This window comes from Cornus florida, unplaced genomic scaffold (assembly GCF_030987335.1).
Source record: "Cornus florida cultivar Cherokee Brave unplaced genomic scaffold, ASM3098733v1 CherokeeBrave_3.0.0_Hap2_Chr02, whole genome shotgun sequence".
NCBI classification, from domain to species: domain Eukaryota; kingdom Viridiplantae; phylum Streptophyta; class Magnoliopsida; order Cornales; family Cornaceae; genus Cornus; species Cornus florida.
The window spans coordinates 33,771,644-33,786,312 of record NW_026775572.1 but is presented as its reverse complement, the minus strand read 5'-3'; positions in this window follow the sequence as shown (position 1 = coordinate 33,786,312).

Below are 14,669 nucleotides of genomic sequence, written 5' to 3'. Positions count from 1 at the left end.
TATCCGACAATTATTATAAGCCATATATGATTAGGATGGAAAGACCTTGGCGAAAAGAAGTCCCAAAAAATTCTTTTAACTCACTTTAAGCCATATATGATTTTCAACAATATTATTATACTTCTTTTCAAATAAAACTTGACAGAATAGCCCGAAAAAAAAAAAACATCATTTCTCATATAAAGATATCTAATTAGTTATTTCTCAAAAAAATCCAGAGGGTTAAAAGTTAATATCACGAGTGTAAGTCGAGTTCTACACATCTCATAGCAGGAATGTCTGGAGGACTTTTTCAATTCTCATGACACAAGCTCTACACATCTCATAGCAAAAATGTCTAGAGGACTTTCTCAGCTCTCATGAGACTTTGCATTATAGCTAATGAATTTGGGAAGACAACCGAGATGCAGTTATCAACAAATTTTGCAACGTGATACTGGGCACTGTTAATAAAAACAGAGTATTAAAAGAAACAATTAATAAAATCAAAATTAATCCAGTGAATCTAACTCCGAGATTGACAACGCCTCACGGAGGTCATATTATATTTTCCTGATACGTCAACTTGATACAGTTTACATAAATTTTCATGGGATAATAAGACATGTGCTGCATGCTTCTGAGATGTCTGGAATTAAAAGACACGTTTTAAGCTCGGTCAAGAATCCACGTTCTGAACCATTTACAACTTTAATTTCATAAGGAATGCCACCTGTGAATTTACGAGGCTTACCACCCTGCCCCTAACCATTTTTTTTCCTCACCTGAGTAATGAAATACCTGAATAATGAAATGTCAGAGATTGCTTCAGAAACACTTTACCAAAAAAAATAGAGCGAAAAAATACTTTAACAAATTGCGATTGCCGAAAAAACCAATAGAATTACGGGGAAATTCTATTATGTGCACTCCCCATTCTGAAAACCCTCATCCTCTATAATTACAGAACAGTCAAAGGAAATATACACAAACGTTTCAGAACAATGAAAAAAACACAAATTGGGTCGCAAAAGTAGTCTCAAAGTGTGTTCAATTGGACTTAAGCATAACCAATTTGGGTTTCTAAGATGTTGTGATTAAAAGCCTAATTTCACTTAAGCATACCTAATCAGGGTTTCTAAGATGTTTCTGATAAAGCCCCAAATTGAATGAACAAGTAAAACCTTAATTTCATCAAACAAACAAAAAAGCATGTGCACAGATAATAACAACCATGCATGTGTACACCGTACATCTAATCAAAATCCATTAATAAAAAATAATAAAAATAAAAAATAAAAACCTAATTTGATCAAATAGGGAAGAAATTTACACATAATGGTAACCGTATATATTTATATTATTATTAAAAGTGTAACAAGTTTCAGATTTCAAAGAAAAATGATTTTTAAAATTGTTTCAAGGGGCAATTTTTTTTTAAAAAAGGGGCCCATTTATGTTAAATTGGTCACAATAGTTATAGTTAGGGCATTGGGAACTAGTGGTTAGGTGATGCACCCAAAGGCGTGTTTAGTTGTACCTATAGATGGCAATCATGGGGGTTTGGTTGTACATTTGACCTAAATGCTTTATTTATGAAGTGAATATGCCTGCATGCTTAAATGCTTCACGATTTGTTATAAACAAAAATCAGCTGAAAATCTTTATATCTCTCACTAAAACGAGAATGTCCCAAAGAATGTTTATTGCAGAAGTATTGGATCTTGATTTCAGATAAGTCTAAAAGACAAAAGCAATAACTTCAAATCCCCTTCCAAATTTTGATACTTAACATCAAAGATAAGATATAATTCCAACAATCAGTTTCATCTAATATCTGAAACTTCAAACCCAAAGTCTGGAAAAAAAAAAATATTCTTTCAAAAAAATAAAAAAATAAAAAACTTAATATTGCGCCGTGCAAGAAAGCATTTGATAAGCTAACAAATGAGATTCTTATCTGTTCAAATTTAAAGTATAAATAAAGCCATATAACAACAAAATGAGATAATTATTTCTAATAGATAAAAAATTCAATTGATAAACAATATAGAACTAGTAGAACAAGTAAAATAAGTTGAAAGACTTTTACCTTTCTTTTTTCCGATTCCACTCATTTCACTTTGTGTTTTTGCTTCTTTTTCAAATGTAAACCCTGCATCTTTCAAATTAAGACGCACCATATTAGGAAACTTGATGTTAACACTTTTGATATGTTCTATAGTTTTGAAGACATAACAAAAATAAGGCACATAACATAGTACACAGATTTTAGGTTGTAACAGATGCAAAGAATCTCCCTCAGGTGCTTTGGGCGTACCGAACCACTCCACGGTGGCCCACGGGGGAAAGTCCATTTGCCATGGCCTATGGTCTCGAAGCTGTGATCCCAACCGAGGAGGCAGTTCCAACCCTTCAGACATTCTTGCTACTTGAAGGACACAATGGGCAGCAGCTTGAACACAACCTCGATTTCCTGGACGAGAAAAGGGATGTTGCAGCAATTAGGCTTGCTTCATATCAGCAACAGTTGCGCAGCAGCTATAACAAACGCGTTAGGCTCAGAAGCTTTGTGGTAGGCGATTAGGTTTTGAAGCAAGAGACAGCTCATGTAAAGAAACTGGAACCTAATTGGGTCGGACCCTATAGGGTTACCAAAGTGGTGGGGAAAGGAGCATACTGTTTAGCCGAAGCTGACGGGCATCCCATTGCGCGTCCTTGGAATGCGATACACCTTAAAAGGTACTACCATTAGATAAGTTTGACAATTTTACAAGAATTTCTTCACAAATAAGGCTACTTATGCCCACAGTCAGCTAATTTATTTCTTTATGTTACTTCTATCATATTCGATGTGGGAAGCCATTATGCTTCATTTCTTTCTTTCCATAAAAATGGGGGCCATACTAGTACCCTACCCAACAATTATGCGATTTTCATAAAACATGCATTTTTATGCATACACATTATGCAATTTTTATATGCTAAGATGCATTATGCAATTTTTATGCCAAGAAGCAATGCCAAAACCAAGATATCAAGAGGTATTCTTCACAATGAATCTTTTTATTTAAAGCTTTCTATCCCACATCGATAAAAAAAAGTACGTTTTGCATTCTATTATATATGAGAATATTAAAATAGTTGAGTGCAGTGTAAGGAGGGCCCACTGGTATTGAGAGCGGCCAAGCCTAATACCAGAGGCATACCTTACACTGACCTTTTTGTAAAGATGGAGTTATTGACCTATATTTGACAAACTCTAATCTATGTCCCACATCAAATAAGAGTAGAAAAGGGATGCGGTTGATATATACATAATCCACTACGTCTAGCAGCCAAAAAAAGAGTCTCAATGGAAGAAAGTCTCTAAAAAACGAATAGGAAACTTCCCAGCCATTGTTACTCGCTTTCTTGGCTTCCTATCATTTTTTAGTCTTCGGCCTCATGACAGGTTCAGGCTCAGCGCCGGGGAGTAATTCATTTGCTTCGGACACTAAGTGTCCGGTTCAGCAAAATTTCCCCTCAGCACCATCGCCGGGGAGTAATCCATTTGCTTCGGACCCTAAGTGTCCGATTCAGCAAAATTTCCCCTCAGGCTCAGCGCTGGGGAGTAATCCATTTGCTTTGGACCCTAAGTGTCCGGTTTAGCAAAATTTCCCCTCAGGCTCAGCGCTGAGGATTCATTCCCTTCGGACCCTAAGTGTCCAGCTCAGCACACCTCCCCTCAAGCTTAGCGCCGGGCAGTAATTCATTTGCTTCGGACCTGTAAATGCAAGAAAATATCTCTCTAAATTTCTTCAGAGTTTCATTACATTCTCACCATTCTTCCTCCCTTTTCTTTACCACTCTTATCTATTTATAGGCAATTACCAGCATTATTGGGATGTCATAACTGATTTCTTATGCTGGGCTCCCAGCTTCGGGCTTCCTTCCTAATGGGCTTGACTTTCCTAGGTAGATCTCAGAGGTTTGGCCCATTCTGCAGTGCCTCTATGTGGGCTGAAACCAATTGCTTGATCCGATGCTCCTTTCGCGGGTCATATCCGGATCGTATCCGGCCCATGTCGCCTTTGGTATCCTCAATTGCCCCCATAATTACTCCCTAATAAATTTGGGAGTAATTATCGATGACTGCCAATCATGATTTGACGGCTCAAGGAGATCTCATGGAAAAACGAACGGTTGGATCTGGAACCAACGCCTTAAAATTCAAAATCTTCTCGTTTCCCTGACACCTCGGTCTTCGGGCCCACTTTGCCTTTATAACCCTCAGAGATGTACTTTCAATTTTTTTTACTGTCTCTACCCTATCTCTCTGTTAATCAAACCGTTGTTCGTCTCTATTGCAAGGCGAGTTAAATCTTCTCCGGCGAATTTCTGCAAGAGTTACTCATTTTTCATCTTCTTGAAGCTTCCTTCAAATCCTTCAATCTCCTTAAGGTCAGTTCTGTTTTCCTTTTTCTTCAATCTTATTAAAAGCAAAAACTTTTACTCTTTCTTAGGGTTTCTGCTTTCATCTTCCTGACGTCGTACAAATTAAAGAATGCCCTGAAAAGGTGAACATTAGGACTGGAGAGGGGCTCATTCCCGGTGAAGTCATGTTTTCCCTTCATCAACTAAACATTATCAGATTCCCTCTGCACCCCTTTTTCAACTACGTTTTCAATAAATTGGGGCTCTCTCATCTGCAAGTGAACCCCAACTTTCTCAGAGTTATATCCGTTTTACTACTTCTGAGTCGTGACCGAGGTCTAGATTTTGACATTATTGACCTCCTTCTTTGTTATAAGGTCAACAAAATCAGGTTGAACGATTTGTACTACCATTTCTACCCTCTGGAAAAGGTGTCAATTTGTACGGACAAACTTGACTCTGAGAAATGGTGGAAAACAAACATAGTTGGGGTTAGGGGAGCTTGGTCCACTCCTGCCGCACAGGATTACCCTATTCCGACCGCCTTTAGCGAGTGTTCGATTTCTTCGTACAAGAAATACAAAAATCATAAGGCTGATTGTCCTTGTGAAATTTGCGTTCCTCGCTTCTGCATTTTCTTATGCCGTTGCCTAGGCATCCCTAGTAATGACTAGAGCTATGGTGTTTGCAGGGATAGGGTTAATTACCTGAAGAAGTACGTTCTAAACAACGTCCCTTCCTACTCAGATCTCCTCACTTCGGATAATCTTGCTGACATCTCTCTTCTTGGCAAAAGCATAAGTCAGCTTCAGATTCTTTCCTTCGGTAGGAGGAAAAATCCTCCCCAGGTCACTGCTGCTGTTGCGGCAACCTCTTTTCCTACTTTGGCATCTTCCTCTGCCACTATTTCTAACACTACTCTGAACGTAGTGGCCGTTGGTCCAACTATTGACGTCCTTCTTACTACCCAGAATGTAGCTCTTCAGGTTAATACCTCTTCTGCTGTCATTGCGGGTGCTCAAGACAAAGAACGAGGCAAAAGTCCACAACCTGACAGTGAACCCAACCTTGATGACGTCCCTCTGACAAGAAGGATTCGGACCTCTGGGCTGAACTTATTGCACCGTCCAATCAGACCTACTGCCCCCTCTGGGTCTGCTGCAGCCACTACCTCAACCTCTGCTTCTGTGGTGTTACCATGGACTCTTCAGCTCATCCGAATGGATGGGTCAACTGTAAAGTCAAATGAGACCATGTTCAAGGATGGTCAGACTGCTATAGCATATTACAGGAGCATGTGGACTCCTAAAGACATCAAGGTGGCTAAAAGCCTGTCTCAGAATGAGGTATTCAGCCGCTTTCCCTTGTCGGCCATGGAGGTAACTCTTTCCCTTCAAATAACAAATCTTTGCATAGTCCTTATACTTGAATTCCTCTAACCATACGCTCGGCTTAATCAGTACTCATGCATATCTCTGCAGACCTTGTTCGGGATGATGGCAATGCAGAAACAAGTGGAGTTGGCTAATGCTAGGGCTCGTAAGTTCTATGACAGCCTTGATGTGGCCAATAAGGAGAGCAAAACTTTAGGCGCCTAGAATGATGAACTGATGGTGCAGCTAAACAAAGTCGAGAACGAGAAGGACGTTCTGAAAAAGGAGACAGACTCCCTTCAAGATGAGAGGGATGCTCTCCAAATTGAGAAGAGCATCTGGCAGACTGAACGTGAGTCACTCAAAGCTGAGAAGGAAGAACTTCAACGCCTACTAAGTGATGAGCAGTCTGCGCGGATGGCCTTTGAGAAAAGGGCCTTAACCGAACGTGATGCCTTACTCAGCACCATTGGTAAGATGAATGGTGGTATGTTGGCCCTTCATGCATGCTTTTCCAGGATCGGTGCCCTTAGGTATGCACAAGGATTCCGAGAGGGCTATACCGATCGTGTTCCTGATGAAGGTCAGACCGGCTCTTCTCCAGATGAGGTTGACAAGGAGTTAGAGGTTGATCCCCCAAGAGTCTACGTTGATCCAAACTCCACTCCTGCTGACCACATTTTTTATGAGTGTCAGGAAATTGCTTCCTCAAGGGTCGTTTCTACTCCCTCCGTTGCATCGGGTTGCAACTCAATTTCACCCACATCAATGTGTTGATATCGATCTTCTTCCCGTAGAAATTTTCGCAGCATAGATACATGAAAAACATTATGTACCCTATGAAGATTATCTGGTAGAGCCAGACGATAAGCTACTGCCCCAATCCGATCTGTAATCATAAAAGGACCCACAAAACGATGCGATAACTTACCCTTGGACCCAAACCGCCTTACTCCCTTCATGGGAGAAACCTTAAGCAAAACCTGATCACCAACCTTAAACTCCAAAACACGAGTTCGAAGGTCAGCATAACTTTTCTGTCTGCTTTGAGCTGTATGCATCCGATCCCTAATGATAGCGATCTTTTCTGACGTGTCCTTAATAAATTCAGGACCCAAAAAGCTGTTCTCACCAACTCCAAGCCAACAGACAGGAGACCTACACGGTCTACCGTACAAAGCCTCAAATGGTGCCATGCCAATAGTTTTCTGATAACTATTGTTATAAGCAAACTCTGACAGCGGCAAATATTCCTCCCAATTGCCCTTAAAATTAAGAACACATGCCCGCAACATGTCTTCTAAAATCTGATTAACTCGCTCAGTCTGTCCATCTGTTTGAGGATGATAAGCAGTGCTAAGATAAAGTTCTGTACCCAAAGCCTGCTGAAAGCTCCTCCAAAATCCTAATACAAACTTCGGATCTCTATCTGATACGATGGACAATGGTACGCCATGAAGTTTCACCATTTCTGCAATATAAAGCTTAGCATACTGTTCTGACGTAAAGTTTGAACGAACAGGCAGAAAATGAGCGAACTTGGTCAATCTATCAACAATGACCCAAATAGAGTTATGATTATGATGTGAAGTAGGTAATCCCTCTATAAAGTCCATAGAAATACTCTCCCATTTCCACTCTGGTATGGGAAGTGGCTGTAGCGATCCTGGCGGTCTCTGATGATCAATCTTAATCATCTGACAGGTGCTACATTTAGAGACAAAGATAGCTATATCTCTCTTCATGCCGGCCCACCAAAACTGGCGTTTCATGTCCTGATACATCTTGTCTCCCCCTGGATGTACAGAGAACTGAGAAGTGTGTGTCTCTCTCATCACAACATTTCTCAAATTGTCAGCTGAAGGCACAATTAAACGTCCCTTGTACCTCAATCCTCCATCAGTCCCTATAGAATAAAAAGGAACATCTCCGGAGGCTAACTCCGAAACCCGATCAATACACTGTTGATCTGAGAGTTGCGCTTGAATGACCTAATGAATTATAGAAGGAATTACTACCACACATGCCATAAAAGCGTCTGCTAACTCATCAACAGTCTTCAAAGCATCCCACTCTATTGCAAACAAAGCTTAAAGGCTGATATAGGGTCGGCGGCTGAGTGCGTCTGCTACAACATTCGCTTTCCCTGGATGATACTGTATAGAGAAATGATAGTCTTTCACGAACTCCAACCATCTGCGCTGTCTCATATTCAGTTCCCTCTGTGTGAACAAATACTGTAGACTCTTATGATTGCTAAACAATCGAAAAGTCTCCCCCAAAAGATAATGCCTCCAAATACGCAAGGCAAAAACCACTGCTGCGAGCTCTAGATCGTGAGTCGGGTAATTAAGCTCATGAGGCTTAAGCTTCCTAGACCCATAAGAAACTGGTCGCTCTTCTTGCATCAACACACAACCCAAACCCTTCAGAGAAGCGTCGGTAAATACTAAATACTCGATTCCACTTTGAGGTGTGGCTAAGACAGGTGCAGAAGTTAACTTACTCTTCAATTCAGCAAAAGCAGTCTGACAAGAATCATCCCATACGAATGGTACATTCTTCTTAGTTAAATGAGTAAGTGGACCCGCAATTTTGGAAAATCCCTGGATGAACCTGCGATAATACCCCGCCAATCCCAGAAAACTGCGAATCTCTGTCGGTGAGGTAGGCTGTCCCCACTCCATAACGGCCGCAACCTTGGCTGGATCTACTGCTAACCCTTCTTCTGACACTACATGACCCAGAAATTTGACCTCTTTCTGCCAAAATTCACACTTCTCAAACTTCGCAAACAACTGATGTTCTCGAAGTGTCTGCAACACTGTGCGTAAATGTCTGGCATGGTCCTTCTCCGACTTAGAGTAAACCGGAATATCATCAATGAAAACAATGACAAACTGATCTAAGTATTCTCTGAATACCCTATTCATCAAGTCCATAAAGACAGCTGGAGCGTTCGTTAAACCGAAAGGCATAACACGAAACTCATAAGATCCGTACCTTGTGAGAAATGCTGTCTTTGGAACATCTTGTTCTCTGACTCGTAGCTGATGATAACCAGACCTCAAATCGATCTTTGAGAAGTAAGTAGCTCCCTTCAACTGATCAAACAGGTCATCAATTCTGGGCAACGGGTACTTGTTGCGAATAGTGACCTTGTTCAGTCCTCTGTAATCAATACAAAGACGAAGAGATCCATCATTCTTCTTGACAAACAGTACTGGTGCTCCCCATGGTGAAGTACTCCTGCGAATAAATCCCTAGCTGAGCAACTGCTGAATTTGATCTTTCAACTCTCGCATCTCCACTGGTGCCATTCTGTACGGCGCCTTAGCAATAGGCGTAGTGCCTAGAGCTAAATCAATGACGAAGTCTATCTCTCGACTCGGTGGCAAGCCTGGAATTTCCTGGAATACATCCTGGAATTCCTGTACTACCGGGATACTGTCCAGAGATACCGCAGTCGCTTCCTGTGAGTCCTCCTCAAGAACGAATAAATAAGTGCTAGGCCCTCTATCAGGTTGTGGTACAACAAGAAGATACATCTCCTGTCCTGGTATAGCAAATACAATAGACTTTTCGTAACAGTTAACCTGAGCATGGTACTGAGATAACCAGTCCATCCCAAGTATAACATCATACGAATGCATATCTAACACTAACAAATTTGCAAGAAATCGAAGCCGGCCCATATCTATAAGGATATCACCGCTACACTCTCGTAAAATTGCGCCAACTCCCAATGGGGTATAAATATTAAGAGGTTGGTCACATAACTGAGTCGTCATACCAGATAAGATAACAAAAGATCTAGACACAAAAGAATAATGCACCAGTGTCAGACAGTATACGAGCAGTTCTACCATGTATAGAAAACATACCCTTAATAGCCTGAGGAGCCTGCGCATTATGTGGCATGAAGTTATAAACTCTGCCATGATGCAACTGCTGTGGAGGTTGTCCCGGAGGAAATGGTGGTGCTAGAAGTGCCGGAAAATTCTGAACTTGCCCACGTGGCATCGGTGGGGCCGGTAGAGGTAATAGCTGATTAGGTCTCGGCTGACCATACTGTCCCTGCTTAGCTTTGGGACACATCTTGGCCGGATGCCCAATCTCTCTACAGTGATAACAACGTCCTGTAAAAGGAACTGCCTGCCTCCTCTGTTGACTTCCCGAAAACTGTTCCTATCCGGTCTGAGGTACCCCACCTTGTCTACCCTGATTAGGGACTCCATCCCTCGACACATCTGGGTTTCCTTTGTTTTTCTTCCAAGGTTGATGTCCTTGAAATCTGCCCCGATTATTGGACTTGGTACCACTGCTACTTCCTTTCTCCACTGTCTGGTAGTCTCGGTTAGCCCGCTTATCTCCCTTGAACTTCCGGTAATCACTCCTCATCTGGTAGTGCTGTAAAGCGGCATTAACCACCTGGATATAAGTAGTATATGCAGGACTACCTGTGATCACCACTTTAATCGGCCATATCAACCCCTTCACAAAGCGGTCTCTCTTCTTTTCTTCCGTATTGACCTCCTCTGGTGCAAATAATGACAAATTAATGAACTTCTGTTCATACTCAGCCATAGTCATATCCTTATGTTACAGATCCAGAAATTCAGTCTTCATCACTGATCTTACTGACATAGGAAAATATTTGTCATCAAAGCGAGTCTGAAATTCAGCATAAGTCAATCTGGTCCTCTCTTCGACAGTAGTAATAGACTCCCACCACTGCAATGCATTGCCTATCAGCATAAACGTAGCTAGCATCTGTTTCTGCACTTCGGTACAGATTACCATCCGAAGATGACGCTCGCTCTCCTGTTTCCACTGATATGCTAACAAGACATCTGTGGACCGCGCAAACAATGGTGGATTCCCTCTGATAAACGAGTGACGAGTTTTGTCCTATGACATTGGCTGTGCCACTGGTTCAGGAACAGGTACTATCGGAGGAGGTTGCTGGTTTCGTAGAGCAGATGTTACTCCTGCTGCTACAGCTCGTGCAATAATATTAGCAACTTGAAGGGAAAATTCCTGATTCTCATTTTGAGTTGGGGAAATACTGCGATGACGGTTCGCATTCCTTGTCCCACGCCGAGACATCCTTCTTTTGGATTCAGAAAAATCTAACGTCAGTACATTATAATGGACCGACTAAAAGAATACAAAGAACCCTAATACTTAGGCTCTAATTATCAGAATACACAACGCGGAAGTATAGTAATCACAGATCCCTAAGACACTCGAACCTGGAATGCTCTGATACTAACTGTGACACCCCCAACATTTTCCACGCATAAGTTGATCAGGCTTATACACGAAAAACGAGGGATATCAAAAACAATTAGCAATATACAAGCATGGAATACAAAATGATGATAATAAAAGAATTTAGACAGGAAAGGAACACTAAATAATACAACATCCATCCATCCTTTATTTAATACAGTACTCCATTACAACTTGGAAATCCTATGTCAATGATCCCTAAATATAAACCTGAGAGTTCAACGTCAAAAGTAAATAAAAACTGAAACTGAAGTAATACATAAAACTTCTACCCTGAACTGGATCGTAAGAGTAGATGAGTTCGGATGGTGGTCCCTCACTGCTAACCTCAACCTTGGAACGGGTACTGACCGTATCCTGAAATAACAACAATGGTGGGTCAACCCCACGAGCAAGTCCTCTCTACTATGACTCAAATCAGAAAATCAAATAAATTAATCATTATGAATCGGACGAGTACTATATTTGCATACATCCTAAGGGAACTATCCAATGTATAACATGACCTCAACCAGAATAGACGGTGATCACTCAGACTCACACTAGGTGGTTAAGTGTCTCCTTTCCCTACCCGGGAAATCAGCTATTATACATGGTGCACGGTACTGACAACACAGACTGTAAAGATTACATAGTAATATCGCATCTCCATGTACTAATGAGTTACTGAGCATAACAATTAGGCAATACATGCCAATAATAATACTAAATATACTGAGTATGTCAATTAGGCAACACATGCCAATAATATAAATAAATATACTAAGTATATCAATTAGGCAACACATGCCAATAATATTAAACCACATACCCCGACAGCCACACATCTGTCTATAGCAACGAATGCATAAGGTATAAATGAGTCTAAACTTATTAGCCAGCCACATGGTTCTATATGGCAACACATCCATATAATATAAATGCGACATAATAAACAGTCAATTTATTCCCTGAAATGCACAGAGCATAATAATCATGGTTTATATACGATTAACAGTATAAATATCCCATAATATAAAATGGGTAATTTATATGACTAAAACCATGGCATTATTTAATTTAAAAGCAATGATTAATACCATTTAATAAAATAATAACACCATCTATATTTAACAATGTCGTTAAATAAATCACATTCATATCCGTACGGTAAACGAGCCAATAAATGCTTAGAAAAGATTAATCGGCCATAAGAATAATTAACGGGTAATAAAATAATAATTTCGTGGCCCGTTAAACCCGTAACTACCAACACAGGCCCTAAAACTCCAAGTTTAAGGTTCTGGAATTTACAAAACAGGCCCTAAGGGTATTCTGGTAAGTTCCAGCAGCTGACAGGGCCCTTCACACGCCCCCACGCGCCGCCCTAAGCTCCCCCACGCGCAGCCCAACCTTCCCCACTCTCCCACGCGCGTCTGGCATCAGCCACGCGCGCGCACGCGCTCCCACGCGCGGGTTTAAGTCTCCTGCAGACGTGGCACCTCCTAGTTGGTTGGCTGTATTGACTTGCTGTGGGTGCCCTACACAGGATCACTTCATCTCATCTCACCTAATCCAAGGGTCAATGATCCGGGTGTACCGCGGTAACATGGACCACGATACACCGAATCAATCAGATTCATCTGAGGCACAGGATGCGCGCGCACGCTACCCTAAAGTACGCCGCATCACACCGGATCACTCCGGTCATCTCCCCCACATCCGGTGGCCGGAAAACTCGCCGGAAATTGCAGAAAAGCCCCGGAAAAATCTAGAAAATTCTAGAAAAATCCCTAAAGCCTTATTTAATTATTTTCAGCCATTATAAATTTCATAGGATATTAAATAAATATATAACGTCCTATATAATTAAAATTTCATTAATTTAATAAACTAAAATTAATAATTTATTAACCTCCTAACCTGGTCTCTATGCATAAAAATAAACTAAACAATTAATTTATTAATTCAAAGGGGAAAAGTAGATAATAACTTGCCTTTTGGATTTAAAATAAATCCGCCGGTTGCGCGTAGTCGGGTAAATTTCTCCTACATCGGTCCAAGCTCCTTTCTTTCTCTCTCTTCCTTTCCACACTTTTACAATGGCTCACTAAAAGTTATAACTTTTTTTAACTCCCTTTCATTCCTTCTAAGGTAGGCTAACTAATTTATATACAATTTATATAATATAAATATTACAAATATCTAATTTTACATTTAACTAACCACATTCCCAACCATATGGCTTCAAGTCTACCCATAAACATTAATGAAATCCTATCCTAATGTCTAATTTCATCATGACATTATGATTTAATACTATTATTATTATTATAACTATTATTATTATTATTAATAAACTATTATAATTATTATTATTATATTATTATTATTATTAATAAACTATTATAATTATTATTATTATTATATTATTATTATTATTACATAAGAATATATTATATCATCATAATACTTTATAACACCAATATAATACTTTAATTAACTAATATTGCTTAATTAAACATAATCAACAAATAAAAATTATTAATAATAATACATGCACAATTAAATGAACTCAATATAAGATGGTAAAGAAATCTACACATTAATTAATACAAATAAACTAAACTCTTTAATAAAATACGGGGTATTACACTTCCTCTGGACGTTCCTCCCCCGTCTTCCATGGTCCCATCTGCCAATACTACTAAGAAGGGAGGTTTTCAGAACGAAACAATCATTCAGCTTGACTCCCTTCCTCGTGGAGATGGGACTACCAATGATGATGATGGGACAGCTCAGCATTATCAAGAAACTAATGAGGCAGATGCAACTAATTAGGACCTTCCTTGATGTATCAATTCCCTCATTTGCTTTATATATACTTTGCCCTTGTAGACTCAAAATATTATGAATGAAATGAAGGGTTTTTAGCTGAACTTTGTCCACATTTTCTAATATATTATATTTTTGGCTAAACTGGTTAGTGCTTGACGCTTGGCTGGAATGCCACTTGCCACTTTCACTTTCATTTTTTGTCAAGTTTTTGGCATTCGGCTAATAGTGCTAGCTGCCACATACTTTGCTGAAGTGATTAGCGCTCAGCTAGAATGCCACTTGCCATTTTCACTCTTTATTTTTTGGCAAATTTTTAGCGTTCGGCTCATAGTGCCAGCTACCACTTACTTTGCTGAGTGGTTGGCGCTCGGCTAGAATGCCACTTGCCACTGTCACTCTTCATTTTTTGGCAAGTTTTTGGCGTTCGGCTTATAGTGCCAGCTGCCACTTACTTTGCTGAGTAGTTGGCGCTCGGCTAGAATGCCACTTCTTACTATCACTCTTCATTTTTTGGCAAATTTTTGGCGTTCGGCTCATAGTGCCAGCTGCCACTTACTTTGCTGAATGGTTGGCGCTCGGCTAGAATGCCACTTGCCACTTTCACTCTTCATTTTTTGGCAAGTTTTTGGCGTTCGGCTCATAGTGCCAGCTGCCACTTACTTTGCTGTTTTTCAAACACTCAATTTTTCAGAAGAAGATAGCTCTTTATAGATTTCAACATTTCGTACATTCATACGTACACAATTTGAAAATGAACAATGATAAAATTGGAACTTAACTTTCTATTGA